General features: G+C 37.6%; 1 pseudogene; it reads left to right on the forward strand.

Annotated features, from left to right (window-relative positions):
- Positions 1–1,548: 1,548 nt before the first annotated feature.
- Positions 1,549–18,042, forward strand: LOC100615269 (pentatricopeptide repeat-containing protein 2, mitochondrial-like; annotated as a pseudogene).
- The last annotated feature ends 814 nt before the right edge of the window (positions 18,043–18,856 follow it).

Raw genomic sequence — 18,856 nt, forward strand, 5'->3', positions numbered from 1 at the left:
AGAGAGAAATTCGGCTGACATTTAGTGTATAAGAGACATCACACATCTTTATTTTTTAAATCAAATTGTAAGTGTCTTGAGCCTTTCCAAAGCTTTGAAGAAATCCAGTATTGAACCAGTTTCCTAGGATTTCCTTTTCCTTGAGATGAGCAAGAATTCTTGGTGTCTGGCACACAGTAATCTCTCTATGTATTTTCTCTATCATTGTCATTAGTATCATCCTCAGCATCATTGTGTAATGTGCCTAAGAATAACTTGGGGGCCACACACGGTGGCTTACGCCTGTAATCCCAGCACTTTGGGAGGCTGAGGTGGGCTGATCACGAGGTCAGCAGTTCGAGACCAGCCTGGCCAACATGGTGAAACCCCATCTCTACTAAAACTACAAAAATTAGCCAGGCGCAGTCGGCACACACCTGTAATCCCAGCTACTTGGGAGGCTGAGGCAGGAGAACTGCTTGGACCCAGGAGGTGGAGGTTTCAGTGAGCAGAGATCCAGCCACTGCACTGCAGCCTAGGTGACAGAGCAAGACTCATCTCAGAAAAAAAAAAAAGAAAGAATAACTTGGGGGCTTACTAAAATGTAAATACCCTCCTGCCCCCTACAACATGAGAAGTAATGAATCAGAATCTCTAGGTGAGGATGTGGGAACCTGCATTTGAATAAGCATTCCAATAAGTGATTCAAAAGTTAGGGGTACTGGGCCACTTAGAAAAAAGGCAATTTTTGATCTTTCCAACACAAAAGCCTAGAGAGGAAATAGCACAATGGGAAATTTCACATTTTATCTGGCTTCAGGTGCACTTTTGCACTTATATTTAAATGTGTTTGGGTTTCAGATTCTGATAATTCTTTACATAAAATTAATGAAGGTGTATAATGAATAACGTTCCTAATGTTACTCTTTCAACAGCTGTACTCATCTTTTGATGGGCATTTTTGGGGCCAGAACTGCCTGCTCATTTCTATTCCAGGCATGAAACTCAAAACAGCCCTTGTGGTAAATAACCCATGAAATATCAACAGGTTTGTTTGTGTATCTGAAGTGCTACTACCAGGATTTTGACCTACTAAACTTACTAGACACTATAGCTTTCTTCCTTGACTATTAATATGGGGTTGTTTTTTGTATTTTAACTCATACATTCTCAATGAGAGTAATATTGTTTTCCCAGGAAATGAAATTTCTTCTTGAGGGGAAAAAAGTCTATTATCCTTATAAACATAGCACAGATAGAAATATAATATGTAGGGGAGGGGGCAAAAAACTTTCTTCTGCCTTCTTTATGTTTAGCCACCAGGGCCCGTGAATCAGACTAACAAAAAACAGATTAACAGGAGAAAATTACAATGTTTATTCATTCATGCAACATGCGTACATGTGGGAGAGCTTGGTGATGAGTAACTCAAAGGGGTGGTTAGAATTTGGGGCTTATATACCATTTTAATAAGTAAAGGGATAAAGGCACTTATGGGAAACAAATGACTTTTTGGAAAAATAAGTGCATTTGCAGGAGAAAAAACAGGCAATAAGAAAGTTTGTGAAAATGTCTACACAGGACAAAATGGTCTTTCATCTCCTTCAGGGTCATAAAACCCTCCTGGAGAAGAGATTTGGGGTAGGTTTTATTTTCTCTCTCTCTTCTGGGAGTAGACATGCCCTGAAAAGGATTTGTGACAATCTTGTTTCCCAGAAGTTGCTCCTTTTGTCAGAAAAGGGAAGCTTCAAAGTTGCTTTTTCTTTTTCCCCTTTTCTAAATGTGTTCAATCACAAATGTCTTCAACTTAAAATTATCTTTTTACCAATGTAGCATATTTTGGAATGGCATATTCTGGTTCCCTTCAAGTACATAAATGGATATACAGTATATATATATGGTAATAAAATTTATGGAGGAAGGATAATTTAAAAGAAAAAGTCTACAAAGATTCCTTGGCGGGGGACAATGAAAAAAGATTGAGAAATACTGCTTCAACTGATCCCAACTGATTTTCTAGTCTTTAAAATAAAAACTTTGAAATTTGGAAAATAGAAAAGAAAAAAAATTCCAAGAATTCTGCCACATACATATAATACACACACACACAGCATCTTCAAATATATAGATAGTATTTGTTGTACCAGAAAATAGTCTAACCCCTTTACGTGTACTAACACTTTTAACAGGGTCAACAATCCTGTGGGGTAGGTACTATTACCATCCCCTTTTAACAGATGAGAAAGCTGAGGCATAGAGACATCAAGTAATTTGTCTAGGGTCACACAGCTAATACATGGTAATACAAGGATTCAAAGCCAGGAGATTTAGCTTCAGTATCTATTACTTTAACCATTAAAGTATATGGCATCTCTTTGGGTATATAACCTAATCTCCTTCATATGGATATGTACCCAATTTATGTATTTGCAAAAAATGAGACTTTGTGCACATTTTACAATCTACACTTGCCTTTTAAAAGTATATGACATCCTTCCATGTTATAAAATAGGCTTCAATATCATTTTTAGTGACTACCTAGCATTTACTTGATACTGATGGTAACAGTCCTCATTTACTTAGCACTCAGCATATGCTGAGCCCTCTGCCATGTGCGTAACACATATTGTCTATTCAGTCGTCATGATAGTCTCTTTAGATAATAATGAAAAATAATGGCTTTTTGGAATAACATTTGTAAAAAATAGTAATAATGGCTAGTATTCATTGAGTGATTCCTGTTCACTGGACATAGCTCACGAACCTTATCCACATGGCACCCTTTAATGCTCTTTTACAGTAGCCCTAGAAGACTGACACTATTATTATTCCCTTTTTACTGATAAGGAAATTAAGACTCTGAGAGGTAAAATTATCTGCTCAAATGAACAGACATCAGGTAAAATTATCTGCTCAAGATGAACAGACATCATCTCAGACTCAAACTCAGATGTTTGCCTCTAAAGTCCTCCTCCGTACTATTATACACTCCTGCTCCCCCTAGGAACTGTAGTTTATTTCATTTGAATGAGCTTTAGTCCTTAAACGCATGTAGACTTTCTACTATCATTAATGGTATCTCGGCTTCCAGACCTTGACTCGCTTTGGCCTCTAAGAACCATGGAACCATTGACACTCCATATTGCTAATTGTGATCTTGCACTCCCTGACCTTTCTATTATAAAATACAACTTAACCAGCTATTGTCCTGTTGCATTACAACACTGGTGTTATTAACACTATATATAAATGTCATGGTGGGCAAATTCACAGTTCTTAATCTTTCCCTCTCAGAGCAAAACCCCTCTGACACTGGCCCAGAGGCAAACAGCATGAGGCAGAATCCTTCACAGGTGTTCCAACAAGAAGGCTGAATTAGCTAGGAGCTGATGTGAGATTTTCTGTACATTTTCCCAGTCCTTCACCTCAGGGCTCCTCTCTCCCATGGCTCCTGATCACATAGAACAGGTGGAAACAATCATTAGTTCACCTCTGCCTCCTGGATTGCCAAGCACATCCAAGGGGCTCAACACTCAGCAGGTCATAACACTCAGATGTGATAATGGGGAGCCCTGCAGGCACGGCCACAGATGCTAAGTTATTTGGGTGAGCCGGAGTGGCAGGTGCTTCTCTGGGGCTTTGGATGTCTAAGACCAATATAGGACTTTGGTTCAAGCTCCTGCTCTGATCCCTGTATGAATTTAAACCTACTTAGGCTTCACTTTTCTCTTCTGGCCCTTGAACTCAAAGTTGTTTAAATTTACACCCAAATTGTATCCTAACCAATACTGCAAAAACGAGAAATGCTGTAGGTAACTAAAAAGAACACCAACTTCTTCGAAAAAAAAAAAGAGAGAGAGAGAAGAAGATCCCTTCCCTGGCTTTATCATTACAAGATTGATGACTTTGGGCGTTTATTTGACCTACAGATTTCTGAACATCAGTTTCTTCATCTGAAAAGTGGAAGAATAAGCTGGGCACAGTGGCTTATGCTTGTAATCCAAGCTACTTGGGAGGCTGATGGATGAGGATTGCTTGAACCCTGGAGTTCAAGATTAGCCTAGGCAACATAGCAAGACTTTGTCTTTAAAAAAAAAAAACATCAAATTTGCAGAACAGTGAAATAATAGTCATCAAAATTAGATGAACTAATGATTTGAAGTGTCAAGAATATGAAGAGTGTAGGAAATTGTCTGCAAAGGTGGCCATCAACAATTTCTCCCATACCTGTGCCTGCAGACTGCTCTTGCCGTCAATATGGGCTAGTCTTGGGACTTGCTTTGACCACTAGGATGTGCCAGAAGGGATGGTATGCCAGTTCTGCACCTAAGTCTTGAGAGGTCTGCCAGTTTCTTTTCTGCCTTCTTTTGAAATCCAGCCACCACAAAAAGAAACCCAGGTTAGGCTACCAAATGATGAGTGGCCATTATCTTTCCCTGTCCTCCAAATTTTTCCCATATAATCAGAATAGGAGAAAGTAGGGATATGACTCTGGTACATATATTCAAAGTTTCTCAACAGATACAACTTACCCTGGAAACAAAGGGAGAAGCCAACCTGATTAAGTGCACTTAATATGAGTTCTCTGGACTCAAGAGGAGGCTAAACCTGGGATGAACAAGGGACCAGCCTTAGATGAGGTAACTCATTGACCTTGAATGTTTCTTTCAGCTCTTAATTCAGTTGCTTGGACCCACAGCTGGATTACCCATATGGTGTAGTCAGGATATTAAATGCTAGGTCCAACATGCTTGGTTGAAATAACTGCCACTAATGTATTTGCATCAATACATCAGCAATTCAGAGAGCCCAGAAAAACATTTAGATTCTCCTTTTAATGGATCTCCTGTCCTTCCAATCTCCATTCATCTCTTGTCTCAATAGCTCTTTATGTATCTTAATCTTGGTGGAGCCTCATCAATTAGTGTAAATATTGAATTGAACACTTCTCTTCAATAGTACAGTGTAGAAATTAAAAGCACATGGTCTAAACTCAGAGTTGAGTCCACTTGTTGTAGAACAAATTACTTACTTTTATGTATTAATTCTGTCAATAAATATGTATTGAGTATCTACTTTGTGTGAAGCATGCTGGTCTTCCACATTTAACTTCAGTGCAGGTAGGAGTATAAGTTGCTACAAAACTCTGGATTGTTTGGAAGTATGTACTAAATTTCTACACATGAACATCCTATTACCAAGAAATTTTCCTAGAATCTACCCAATCAAAATATAAACATGCCTGCATCAAGACATACAAAAATGTTCAAGTAGCATTATTTGCAGTAGACAAATGTTAGCTTAACCCCAATTCCATCAATTGTGGAACAGATAAATAAAGTTTGATGCACTCATATAATAAAATACTACATAGCAATAAAATTTTAAAAATTATTACCTGCAAAAGCATAGATAAATTGCACAAATATAATATTGACCAAATAAGCCAGACACAAAAGAAGATGTAATTCCATTTTGATAAGTTTTAGAAGAGGCAAACTAATGCATGATGTTAAAATCAGAGTAGTGGTTACTTTTGAGGAATGAAAAGGGATGGTAGTTGGAAAACAGCTTTTAGGGAGTTTCTGGGGTGTTGGCAATGTTCTATTTCTTGATTTGGGTTGTGATTTTGTAGGCATATTCACTGTAGGATAATCGGTTGACTTTATGATCTGTACATGTTTCTATATGTATGTTGCTCTCAAATTTAAAATACACACACACACACACACACACACACACACACACACAGAGCTCGAGCAGGACAAATGGGATTAAAATTAGTTCCCAAGAACTGTGATTTTCTAGGACCCTCTCCCCTGAGTGCTGCTTTCCCACTCCCACTAACTCACCATCCTCTAAGAGAATTCCCATCCTCAGTCTTTCCACCTTCTTGCTGTCCCAGGTAGTAGTGGCTCGGTCCCACCTACGGTTATGTAAGGGCTTGGACACCCTTAGCACATGCCTCATCCAAGCTCTGAATCACCCATGGCACCACTGGAAGCAATCTTATTTAAGAAGCGTGGTAGGAAAAACTGGGATGTATCCCTCTACTTTTCCTACTTTTCCTGGACTCCGATGTGCACTGACTTGCCCTCCCATTAATAGGCTATGGGGGATGAAAACACTTCATTCAATTTAGTTAGAAGAAAACAGAAGTAGAATTACAACTTAGAGTGCCATCTGGTGTATTTTTGCCAAGTGACACAAACAACTCTGCTAAGAGCCATGGACTGTAAGGCCTTTCCCTGAGGGATGTTATAGACCTATTTTTGTTATTGTTGTTGGAATGAGCCTTTGACAGAGTCAAATTCCAATTATGTATCAATTAAAAAAATACAGAATGACTGCTAACAGTAGACGTTTTCTATGATTTTGGCTGTGGTCCCAAGCAAGCTATGTTTGGAGAATTTCCTGCCATGGAAATTGTAAAAAAAAAAAAAAAAAAAAAAAAAATAGACTTCTCAGATTCCTTTTCACCTTAGACATATGACTTGGGGTCCAACATTGTAAAACAATTAGAAGTACCTGCCATCTGAGCATGGCATTAGAAACTCGGAAGAGAAGAAGTTGATATTCTGCCATTTCCATTCTAGTGTCTGCCTCTAATCTCTAAAAGCAGTAATGGCAACAATTCTAGCAGAAAGATGCAAAAACTGTGAAGGTTTTGAGATTTTACACTACTCATTGGCTACCAGGTTAATCTGCCATTTTAAGGAATCCTGGTAGAAGACATGAGACCCACGGGTCATAGACAGAAGTCTCTACTACTCAAGGCACATCAAGCCACATGAACATAGCATGTACCCTGTTCCCCCGACCTGCATTTTTTTTAGAGAAGATATGGATGGGCTCACATAGATGCCTGAACAAACAATGGCTGTGTTACAAAAGAGGGACCTGAATCCTTTATAATGGGCAGTAAGCATGTCTGCCCTTTGTTCTGGAGGAAAATACTGTATCTTCCAAGGCTTTCGCTACATGAACATACTTGAAAAGTTAATCTGGAACAAAGGCAAACCAGTGCTTCTGCTTCTGCTTCTGCTTGCAAGATGTGAAGAAATGCAAGATACCAATGAAGAATTGTCTCATAAGACAGGTTTCAATAACCAGTGTTGGCTCAATGATTAGTGACTCAACCTGACAATGGTGCCAGTGGTATATCCACCAGACCAGTTCTGCCGCATAATTTTCATCATTGGCCCTGGCTGCATTGTCTTCAAACCTGATTCTTGGACCCATCTGGAGTTTGTGAGCTCTAGCCAATATTTTCTGCTTGGTTTCTTTCATTCACAACTATTAACCCTGTCTAAAACACTAAAGAAGTGGTTGCTTCTCCTTAGAAAATGCCTATACACACCCATTTCTTGTCCTTTATTTTGGTTGATTAATTTAGCCTCTTAGACATTGGGTAAATCATCTGCCTTCCCATTTACTAAAGCCAGGTGTAAGATCTATCCTAGGTTCAATCTTAAAGAAAAAGGAACTGGGTATTTATATCATCCAGAAGGCCTGGACCTGGGGTAAACTCTTCAAACAATACAATTTCTAAAAGTGTTAAATCCCTGACCTGCAAGTTTCTAGAATCTTAGAGATTTTATCTTAATCTATATGAAAAAACACTTCTTCATGAGGACCACTGACGAGAGTAACTGCTTGTTGGTTGCTTACTCTGCAACAATGCTTCCTAGAATAGTGTTTCTCAGTTCTTGTGAGATACAATTTTTGTTCCTTGATTTATACAAGTACATTTATACTAGTTGGGTAATGATCTAAGTTTAAATATTTCTTGATTAACGTACACTTCAATGCTGAGATTATAAAATAAAGTGTTATACCTGAAGGATTGCTTCTCAAAAAGTTCACAATATAGACTTTCTGATCTAAAAGTGTTCTGCCTCGTCCTTATAGTAAAACAAAATAATATTTTTCTAGCAATTTTCCAAAGTGAATTGTACATATTATATCATCTTCCTTCTAAGATAAGCTGCTTTGATTATGTTCGCATTTCTATGATTTACATTAATTAAATGTCACATTGCACTCTCCCTTAAAGAATTATAGACTGTTAGAGTCAGAAGGGGCCTTATGGATCATCTTCTGGTTTACTGCTCAATTTAAACAGGAGGAGGGAGTTCCACATGCTACAAATTCTTGTTTGTACTCTTATTTTTTTTTAAACATAACATTTGCTAGATTTTAATCAAAGCAAAAAAGTAACACTTACTTATTTTTTTAATTGGAAAATAAAGAAACATGATTCTAAAAACTTATTTAGGGAAAATTCACTATCAATAACTATGTGCATTTTTTTCCAATCATTTTATTTCTCTCTGTGTATATTTTCACATGCTTTGATTTAAAATGCATATTTTATTTGCATCTTGATTGTTTTACCAAGCTGCATGTCACTTTTTGTTATTTAAGTGCCAATGATTCTAAAGATGCAAAGATGTCCTCCCTCTTTCCCCCCCTAAGTGGTGAGAAAAGTGTATTAGGGTTCTCTTAGAGGGACAGAATTAATAGGAGATACACACACACACACACACACACACACACACCCACGTATATGTATATGGGAGTTTATGAAGTATTGACTTACACGATCACAAGTTCCCACAACAGGATGTCTGCAAGCAGAGGAGAAAGGAGAGCCAGTCCGAGTCCCAAAACTGAAGAACTTGGAGTCTGATGTTCGAGGGCAGAAAGCATAGCACGGGAGAAAGATGTAGGCTAGGAGGCTAGGCCCATCTGGTCTCTCCATATTTTTCTGCCTGCTTTATATTCGCTGGAGGCTGATTAGATGGTGCCTACCCAATTAAGGATGGGTCTGCCTTCCCCAGCCCACTGACTCAAATGTTAATCTCCTTTGGCAATACCCTCACAGACACACCCAGGATCCATATTGCACCCTTCAACCCAATCAAGTTGACACTCAATATTAACCATCACAAAAAAGTTAAGTTTTATAAAATGATTGTATGATATTACATTGTTTTCAAATTTATTTTTTGCTTTCATATGAATAGTCTGTTGTTAATTTTTTCCTAACAGTAATTTTGAATTGGGCTTCCTTAGATTTGAATGGAATGGTAGGCATACAGTGTATATGGCTACGAACAAATGTAAAGTTAGATTTTATGTGTCTTTACTGATGTAAATGAAGACTGGGCTGGTTATTTCCAGACCAACACAGTGGCTAATGTGCTGTGAAACTATACAACGCCCCAAGAAGGGAAAAGAAGACAGGAATTTTCACTGGAAAATGGACTACTGGGTCAGGATGATCAACGCCTTTGAAAGATATGGTAGAGACAAGCTCAATAATATTATAAATAATGCTAACAGTGATATTTAATACTGACTGTTTACTACATGCTAGGAACCTTGATCAGCACCTTAAGTGCATCACCTTAATGAATCACCCCACAAACAATGAAGTCAATATAATGTTCATTGCTATTTTAGAGATCTGGAAATTGAGACTTAGAGTCAGTAACTTACCTAAGAATAAAGAGCTTGTAAGTGGCAGAACTGGGACTCCTGTAGCATCTCTCAGTGCTGGACATTTAGAAGTCATCTGGTGACAATTTGTTGAGCTGATGTAATTGGATGTAAAGATTATAAGATTTTTTTTAATGTAGGAAAATGTTCTCCATTTGTTAAAAGAAAAAAAGTTATTAAGGAGCATGTATATTCTAATACTAATTTGGTAAAATAAACATAGAGTGACATATGGAGTAGTATGTGTGTTTGTATAAATAGATATATCTAAGAGTAGATAAGCCAAAGTGCTGGATCTTTCTGGGTGGGGAGATCACAAGATGATTTTAATTTTTCTGTTTTTAGATCTCTATTTTAAAAACATTCTAGTTTTATATGAAGAAGAGGTAAATAGTTGGCTGTTTGCCTCAAAGTTTGGTTGGGTAATTCGTTAAATGGCATCCTAAAAGTCTGGGGATAAGAGAGGCGAAATGTTTGTCTGATCAGAAAAGGGGCAGTGTAGGAGGCAGATGTGAGTCCCAGCAGTTTTTCCAGAGCCCCCAGGCTCATCCTAGACCTCCTCTGTCAGGAACACCTAGTTTAAGGCAAGTCCTGAGGGGCATGTCCTAGATCCCCTCATCAGAGGACTCACTGGAGGTCATCAGCTCATGAAAATCCTTTAGAGCAACCAGATTTGTCTCCTGCAGCATTAAATATCTTTATTCTTCAATGATATATATTTTTTCTTTTTTTACAGTGAGCAGGAAGACCAAAATGAGAACATATTGGGGAAAGACCTAAGGTTTTACCATCTTAAGCCCAGATGATTGCTTCGAGTCTGTCTCCTCTCCAAATCATCTTGAACACAGTGGCCTGAAGCCCCTTTCAAAATGGCCTTTTACAGTGGCGTATTAGTTAAGAGAGAAGATGTATTTCTTTTACAACTTTAAAAATTTTTATTATTATACAAATAATAGATTTTTTTCAGAAATATTGGAAAAGTAGAGAAATAATACCATTCAAAAAATAAAGGAAAAAGAAGAAACTGAAGATCACACGTAATTCCATCCCCCATCATCCAAGAGCTTCTGGAATTCAAATCATTCTTCAGGCACTGAGATAATGCTAGAGGAAGTTATTTATGTTGCAAAAGCTTCCTTAGGCTAAGTCAATATAGATTTTAATCAAGCTAGTATCAAATCTTAATGAAACATGTGCTAAGAGATGCATTTTGTTTCCTTTGTCTCCTAGCCTGCATTGCAAATGTCTCTTTTTGGCCCTGACATCAGGGCTGAAACAGAAACTAAATACTTAAGTAAAGTGCATCATTGTCCAGAAAAGTAAGCTTGGATATTTGCATGTTAAATGCCCTGTAAATACAAAGACAGATTTTGCTTCCCCCACCACACACAACTTCCTATTGCTGTGTGTGTGAATTAATGAACTTACAGGATAGCTCAGGGATGTCTCTTCATCTGTTTCAGCCTTAACTACTACCTCCTAATTGAGAATTGTCTTTTACTACTAACCATGATGATGATAATTTATTGGGTATCCACACAGGCTAAGCACTTTAGTAGACCAGCTCACGAATATTTACAAACTTTCTTTAAATTAGGATTATTCTCCCTGTCGTATAGATGAGGAAACAGAAATTAATTTACTGGCTCAAAGGCCACAAAACTGCAAAGTGGCAAACTAAGCTTCCCAGGTCTGTCTGGTTCCAGAGCTTTTTCTCTTAACCATTGGAGTAAATAGCTTCACTTTCTGCCAAAGTGGCTTGTGCTCATGGTTCCAATAATCCAAGTAGAGAAGAACATTTTGGATCAAGAGAGTGTAAAGGGTCATCGACTCAACCTTAATTTTCTAAAGATCACACCTGATGACCTAAAATTCAACTGTCTTGGGGCCAATAATGGCTGTTTGGTTGAACACAGGTGCCTATCGAATTTATTTTTTATATATATACTTTAAGTTCTGGGATACATGTGCAGAACGTGCAAGTTTGTTACATAGATATACACGTGCCATGGTGGTTTGCCGCACCCAACAGCCTGTCATCTACATTAGGTATTTATCCTAATGTTATCCCTCCCCTTGCTCCCCTCCCCCTGTCACGCCCCCGTGTATGATGTTCCCCTTCCTGTGCCCATATGTTCTCATGGTTCAACTCCCACTTATGAGTGAGAACATGCGGTGTTTGGTTTTCCCTTCCTGTGTTAGTTTGCTAAGAATGATGGTTTCCAGCTTCATCCATGTCCCTGCAAAGGACATGAACTCATTTTTTATGGCTGCATAGTATTCCATGCTGTATATATGCTAAGTTTTCTTTATCCAGTCTATCATTGATGGGCATTTGGGTTGGTTCCATGCCTTTGCTATTGTGAATAGTGCTGCAATAAGCATACTTGTACATGTGTCTTTGAAGTAGAATGATTTATTATCCTTTGGATATATACCCAGTAATTAGATTGCCAGGTCAAATGGTATTTCTAGTTCTAGATCCTTGAAGAATTGCCACACTGTCATCCACAATGGTTGAATTAATTTACACTACCACCAACAGTGTAAAAGCATTCCTATTTCTCCAGCATCTATTGTTTCCAGCATCTATTGTTTCCAGACTTTTTAATAATCACCATTCTAACTGGTGTGAGATGGTATCTCATTGTGGTTTTGATTTGAATTTCTTGAATGACCAGTGATGATGAAGTTTTTTTCACGTTTGTTGGCTGCATAAATGTGTTCTTTTGAAAAGTGTCTGTTCATATCCTTTGCCCACTTTTTGATGGGGGTTTTTTTTTCTTGTAAATTTGTTTAAGTTCTTTCTAGATTCTGCATATTAGCCCTTTGTCAGTTGGATAGATTGCAAAAATTTTCTCCCATTCTGTAGGTTGTCTGTTCGCTCTGATGATAGTTTCTTTTGCTGTGCAGAAGCTCTCTCTTTAGTTTAATTAGATCCCATTTGTCTATTTTGGCTTTTGTTGCCATTGCCTTTGGTGTTTTAGTCATGAAGTCTTTGCCCATGCCTATGTCCTGAATGGTATTGCCTAGGTTTTCTTCTAGGGTTTTTATGGTTTTAGGTCTTATGTTTAAGTCTTTAATCCATCTTTAAGAAACCTAGGTAGTAGCAAGTTAATCATGTTTCCTGATCAGAATGGAACAGATAACTAGATGTAGTACAGTCTTCAATGACTTGGATAAGTTATTGGCACTTTCAAGATCTGTTTCCTCTTTTATAAAGTAAGGAAATTGGACTAAATGATATTTCTGATACCTTCTGATACTAAAACTCGAAGGTTCTTCTTGCTCAGAGGGCACCGTTTTCCACCTCAAAGAATGATAGCAGTTTCTCTGATTAAAATAAAATTATTAAGTCAAAGAAAGACAGTATCAACAACTTATTAGAAATTCTCCTTCTCTTTTTGGAGAGGGGCATGCATTTCTTTGTGTTCACTCAAGCCTCTGAAAATATAAATAATATATTATGACAGAGTGAATTATGATGACAAAGTTTGGCATTTAATCAGAAAAATTGAATAAATTAATGTATAAAATGACCAATCCATGATTACAACTCCTTTGTAATGCTGTAGTTCCTCAGAGACTGGTATGAAACTATGTGCCTTCATCCAAGGTCTATTTTATACTTACTTTCAAATGGCAAATAACAGGTAACCTACCAAAATTCATATGTGAAAGTTCTAGCCCCCAATGTGACTGTATTTAGATAAAGGGTTTTTAGGAGGTAATTAAGGTTAAATGAAGTCATACGGGTAGGCACCAATCTGATAGGACTGCTGACCTTACAGAGATCTCGCTCTCAGCCTTATGAGGGCATAGCTAGAAGGCAGCAATCTGCAAGCCGGGAATAGGACCTTTACCAGGACTGAATCAGCAGGTACCTTGACCTTGGACTTCTCTGTCTCCAGAACTGTGAGAAACAGATTTCTGTTGTTTAAACCAATCAGTCTGTGACATTTTGTTATTGCAGCCTGAACAGACTAAGACATAGTGTTACAGCATTATGAGCCTGAGTGTTAAGCCCAGAAGCACATGCCCAAATATGTACTTAGGGATTTGCAATTTTTAATATTTGTCCTTGGAAAGGTCATGTCTTTGCTGATATAGCCATAGATAAATTTAAGAGTTGCATTTTAAGATAGCATTATTTACTCCAGTAAAATATCCAGTGGTCACATTTTTCTTTAAACAGATTTTTTTTTCCTGACCAAAGGAAATTTAAATACCGATACAGTGCCATCTTGTATATCTACCACTTTTCTTTTAAAAGGAAGCTGCTCAAACCTACTGTATAGCTGTTAAATAACAGCAAAAGTCTATGATGGAAGGATTTCTGTTGCACCGGAGCAGCCCCAGGGGAGATGCAATTTCTACAGAGTATATTTATATATTTTGATTGTGGGGATCAGATGCTGTTCTATGACCTCCCGCCAGGTCTCCTTCCACCTTTCTGCCCTTGTAAACATATATTTTACATTTGTAAATCAGCCTGCAAAAAAGGTATTTTAAAAAAATCTAACACCCCAAACACTATTAATATTTGGTCCACATTTACCAATGCCTTATGTACCTAAATCGAAGGGGTTAAATAATATCAGCAGAAAAAAGAATTTACATTTTTCATCAAATGTCTGCCTGTATATTGAAATGCTTACTAGTAGTAAGCCTTATATTAATATCTGCAAAGCACATAATTTTTCAGAATGCTTTTTCACTTCCTTCATAACTACCTTAAGAGCAATCCAGAGCCATTATTCCCCGTTTTCAAATGGGAAAAAATAAGCTCAGGTAGCTTAGGTCCAGGATAATTTGCAAATGGCAGCAGAGGAAAAGATTCCATGTATTTCCCAAACCTCACTCAGTATCTGGATATGGGGACATAATGGATACAAAATTGTCTCAGTTTAAAGTAACAGGAAGAAAGCACCAAAATAAATCACATGAGTGGAAAAAATTAACTGTGCCTGCCATTTCCAGTTTTGGAGCAATTGAGTTGCTTCCTGCATTTAATGACACGGGCTAAATTACCATAGTTATAATTCCTCAAATAAAAAAATAGGTTATTTGGAACTTATTACTCTTTAATAGCATAGACCAGTGTTTCTCAAACGTTTTGGCCTAAACGTTTTTTTTATGTTTTTAAAAACTATCTTTAAAAATGATTGAGGATTCCAGAGAGCTTTTGTTTCTGTGGGTTATATCTACCCATGTTTACTGCATTGAAAAATAAAGCAAAAACTTTAAACATATTTTATTAATTTATTTAAAAATAGTAAATTAATGTCGTTAAACTAAATAAATATTCACATTTTTATTACAATTTATTTCCCAAAACGAAACAAAAATTAGTGAGAAAACTGTCATTGCTTTCTATTTTTACAAATATATTTTGAGTCTGGCTTAAGAGATGACTGGATTCTCCTATCTGCATTTGCATTCTAGTTGTGGTGATATCATACGTGTAGCTGACACACCCCACTGCAAATCCATGAGAATGACAGTGAAAAAGCCAAATAATGTGTTTGTGTTTTTTTTTTTTTAAATAGTTTTGATCTTACAGGCTGTCAGGGATCCCTAAGCCATATTTTGAGAACTACTGGTAAAAACAATAACAAAGCCAGAATTTTAAAAATATGTGTTTTCAGTAATATAACAATTTCTGAGGCACATACTTTAAAGTGCATAATAATCTCTGAGAAGGATATTTTTTTCCAATAGAATCATTTGAGTCTTAGTTCTTTTCTTTCCCTGGATGCTTTGTCTTTAGAGATAATCCAGAGCCAGGAAATTCTAAATTTAAAACAAAGAACAAGGACTCCAGCCTATCTGGTGTCAGCAAGAACAATGAGAACCACCACTTTGTGTGCATACACCAAACGATTCCAGTACAGTATATGAAAATAGTTTTAATCTCCTGATTAAGGTAAATTCAACACTAAATATTCTCTTTTTGTATCATCAGTTCCAAGAAATAAGATCCTAGTAGGGCATTGCCAGATGGGGAGACGAGAGATTACTCCAAGCTCATGGCCTTTGGGGTACCTTAAAGATAGAGTGACAGACCTCCATATTAAGACCAGTCAGAGGCAGGAAAGGTCCTCTTTGTCTTGAATACCAACACTTTGAGGCTATGGTAGCTTCTCAGAACAGATCTAGCTCTGACGTTGTAGAACAGAAAAAAATCTGAGTGCTGGCTCCATATTCCCCTTTCAGTGAGAAAGGCATTAATGTCTTGTCACTTGTCATCAGTTGGGAAATGCTCAAATGCAGCATTAGTTAATGAACCAATTTAGAATGTAATGGCCTATTTCCATGTATGGCATAAACTAAGCAAATGACAGGGGAGACACAATCACTCAATTCATCACTCTTCTTTATGAAATAATGTGCCTTTCCTTCCTTCCTCTCTTCTTTATTCTTACCTTTGTCCTTTTCTCAAATATTTATATTGTACCCATCATGAATGAGAGGTACTGTGGCAGATTCCACTTCATATTTATCTGGCTGCCAAATCTGTTTTCTTTTTTTTTTCAATTTTTTATTTTTGGAGACAGGGTCTCATTCTTTTGCCCAGGCTAGAGCCCAGTGGCAGTATCACAGCTCATGGCAGCCTCAACCTCCCAGGCTCAGGTGATTCCCCTACGTCTGCCTCCTGAGTAGCTGGGACTACAGGTGTGCACCACCATACCTGGCTAATTTTTTGTATTTTTGGTAGAGGCTGGTCTTGAATTCCTGGGCTCACGTGATCCACCCACCTCAGCCACCCAAAGGGCTAGGATTACAGGCATAAGTCACCACGCCAGGACTGTTTATTTTTTACTTACTAAATGTTTTTTCTTCCAAAATAAAAGGAAAGCATGTCCTTTATAGAAAAATTAAAATTATAGTATAAAGAAGTCAACCATAATTGCCCATAACCAATCTCTAGGAGGCCATTTAAATAATTTCTTCTGGATTTCCTCCTGTATTCTTATCTATTTAAGATTTACCTACTTGAGATATATATGCATGCAATTTTGTGTCATTTGCTTAACATTGTATCATAAGCAATTTCAACATCATTAAAAGTCCATCATAAACATAATTTTAATACCCAAAGTTGGTGATAAATATCTCAGTGGAGGAATCTTATTCTTTATTTCAGATTTCCTTAGGATAAATTGCTTCTTAGAAGTGGAATTACTGTAGGCGATGGGAAGAGTACATTTTAGAATGTTCCTTGACACACTGACGAATTCCTTTCCAGCACTGTAACAGAATCACACCACCAGATAAGAGGGCTGATTTCATTGGACCCTCACCAGAAATGAAGAAATGTTTATTGATAAGCAACATTTGTTAATATTACTGGTAAGAGAAAAAAAAATCCTATCTTTTAAAAAAGTCTGGAGTTGGTATAGTCTGAGACAGTATGGCTGCGGCATTTTGGTCCTCCAGATGAGCTCTTCTGCCAGCACTGCAGATTTCAGTGTATCCCGGGATGAGAGGCTCCGGCTCCACCTGCTGCCACTGTCCTCTTGGAGCAAAAAGATATCTACTTACAGATAATATTATGAAATTAAAAGAATTTCAGCATAAGAAGGTGGCTGTTGAATATAATCTTCCTGGCACCAAAGAAATCTATTTTAGAAACTTGGAAGAGAAATTGAACTAGAACAAGCTCATCTTGAAGGGGAAGTTGAGAACCCTACTTCATTTGCGTGAGTCCTGGGACCATGTGGAACTGGCTAAAAACATCAATTGCAAGTACCATACAGAAAACAAAAATGTCACTTTGGCGGAATTTAAGTTTGGACCACTTTTCATAAGACTGTGTTACGACTTGAATCTTGAGGAATCTGCAATGGAGCTCAGGAAAGATGAGTATTTACAACGGTTCTCAGACTCCACACAATTTACTGTTTTGATGGTTATGTTATTTATCAAAAGCAAATATATAAGTGCTTTGGAAATATTGACAGAGATGAAAAACCCAGATGGAAAGTTCACCAGAATACCTATGTTCTTGATTTTGCAATTGGCTACAGACTGAATAGCTCTGAATCTTTCAAAGTCTGTACTACATTAAGAAAAGAAGCCCTAATCAAAGGAGTTCTCTCCAGGAGAGCATCCTGTTTCCTGTGACGTCAGAACCAGGTGGCAAAAGCTATGTCCATTTTTTTCTCACATCATGAATCCAGAAAGCATAAAGTTTACTAATTTAAACACAATCATCCATATCCAGTCAAATATGTTAGCAACTGTGATGGAGATACTGAAGAGCGTTGCAGAAGGAAATGTATCAAGATTCGTTGAAAGACGTGAGTTCTCAGAGGAACTGCTGGCCAAAGTGAGGGAAAAAGGGAAAGATGCGCTTGTCTTTGTGGCCAGATTTCATGAGATGTATGGAAAACTGCACATCGTTGTCCAGGTCACCACTTACACTTTGGATGTTCTGCTCTGCGACATCCCTTTAAAAATGTAAGGGACGGGAAATCCCACATGTTGCCATAAAACAACAGGATGGTCACCTGTTAGACCTTCCAGGCGCTCGGCCAGTCCCTGTTGGCTGAGTAAACCCTAGTTTCAATCCACCTGTGGGTATGAAGACCTGCTTCCAGTGAGTTATTGGCTTCCCTAAGAAGCAGGCATCACACTTCAGCAGACACTACAGTGACACTTGATTTCCTCCCTAAAATCACTGAATGGTGGCATGCTGCTCTCTGAGAAGTTATGTCGTGCCACTGTGAAGATCTAGATACAAGCACAGAAAGCTCAGCTCCCTCAGAAAGCAGGCTTCCCCTGTGCACACTACTGAGGATCCGTGAAGGAACATGGTCACTGTCTCCAGTCCAGCTTCCAGTACTGGAGTGGAACCCAGTAGGCACTATCAGGAATGAATTTCACTACAAGTGTGGTGAACTCTGATTTTCAAGGGAGTAATTACTTGCAAATTATACCCTTGCTGAATTCAGGAGGTCCGAAACCCTGTTCTACCATATCAGAAAATAGCCCAGGATTTCCTCACTGCTCTGCCTTCATGTATTCTGTAACTTGAGCCCTCATTTTCTCATCTGCAAAATAATAGTGCTTATGTGTATTTGCATATAGATTTGAAATCTTCATTCAAGGTTTAGTAGGGTAAAATTGTCTCAAAAATAAGAGAAACAAAGGTTTTGGAGCAAAAAGAAATCTGGATTTTAAATTACTATTGAGATTGAATCTTTAAAAATGCAAGTAAAACTATAGGTCACTTAAAAATTCTCTAAGATAAAAGTTGTATAAATACACTGGTGCTTGCTCTTCATTAACTCAATTAATAAAAGGGAAATAACTTAAATCACACCTAAAGTTGCTATATCAGAGTTCTTGGTCACGACACTGAAATCAT

Source organism: Pan troglodytes, chromosome 8, assembly GCF_028858775.2.
Source record: "Pan troglodytes isolate AG18354 chromosome 8, NHGRI_mPanTro3-v2.0_pri, whole genome shotgun sequence".
Lineage (NCBI taxonomy): Eukaryota > Metazoa > Chordata > Mammalia > Primates > Hominidae > Pan > Pan troglodytes.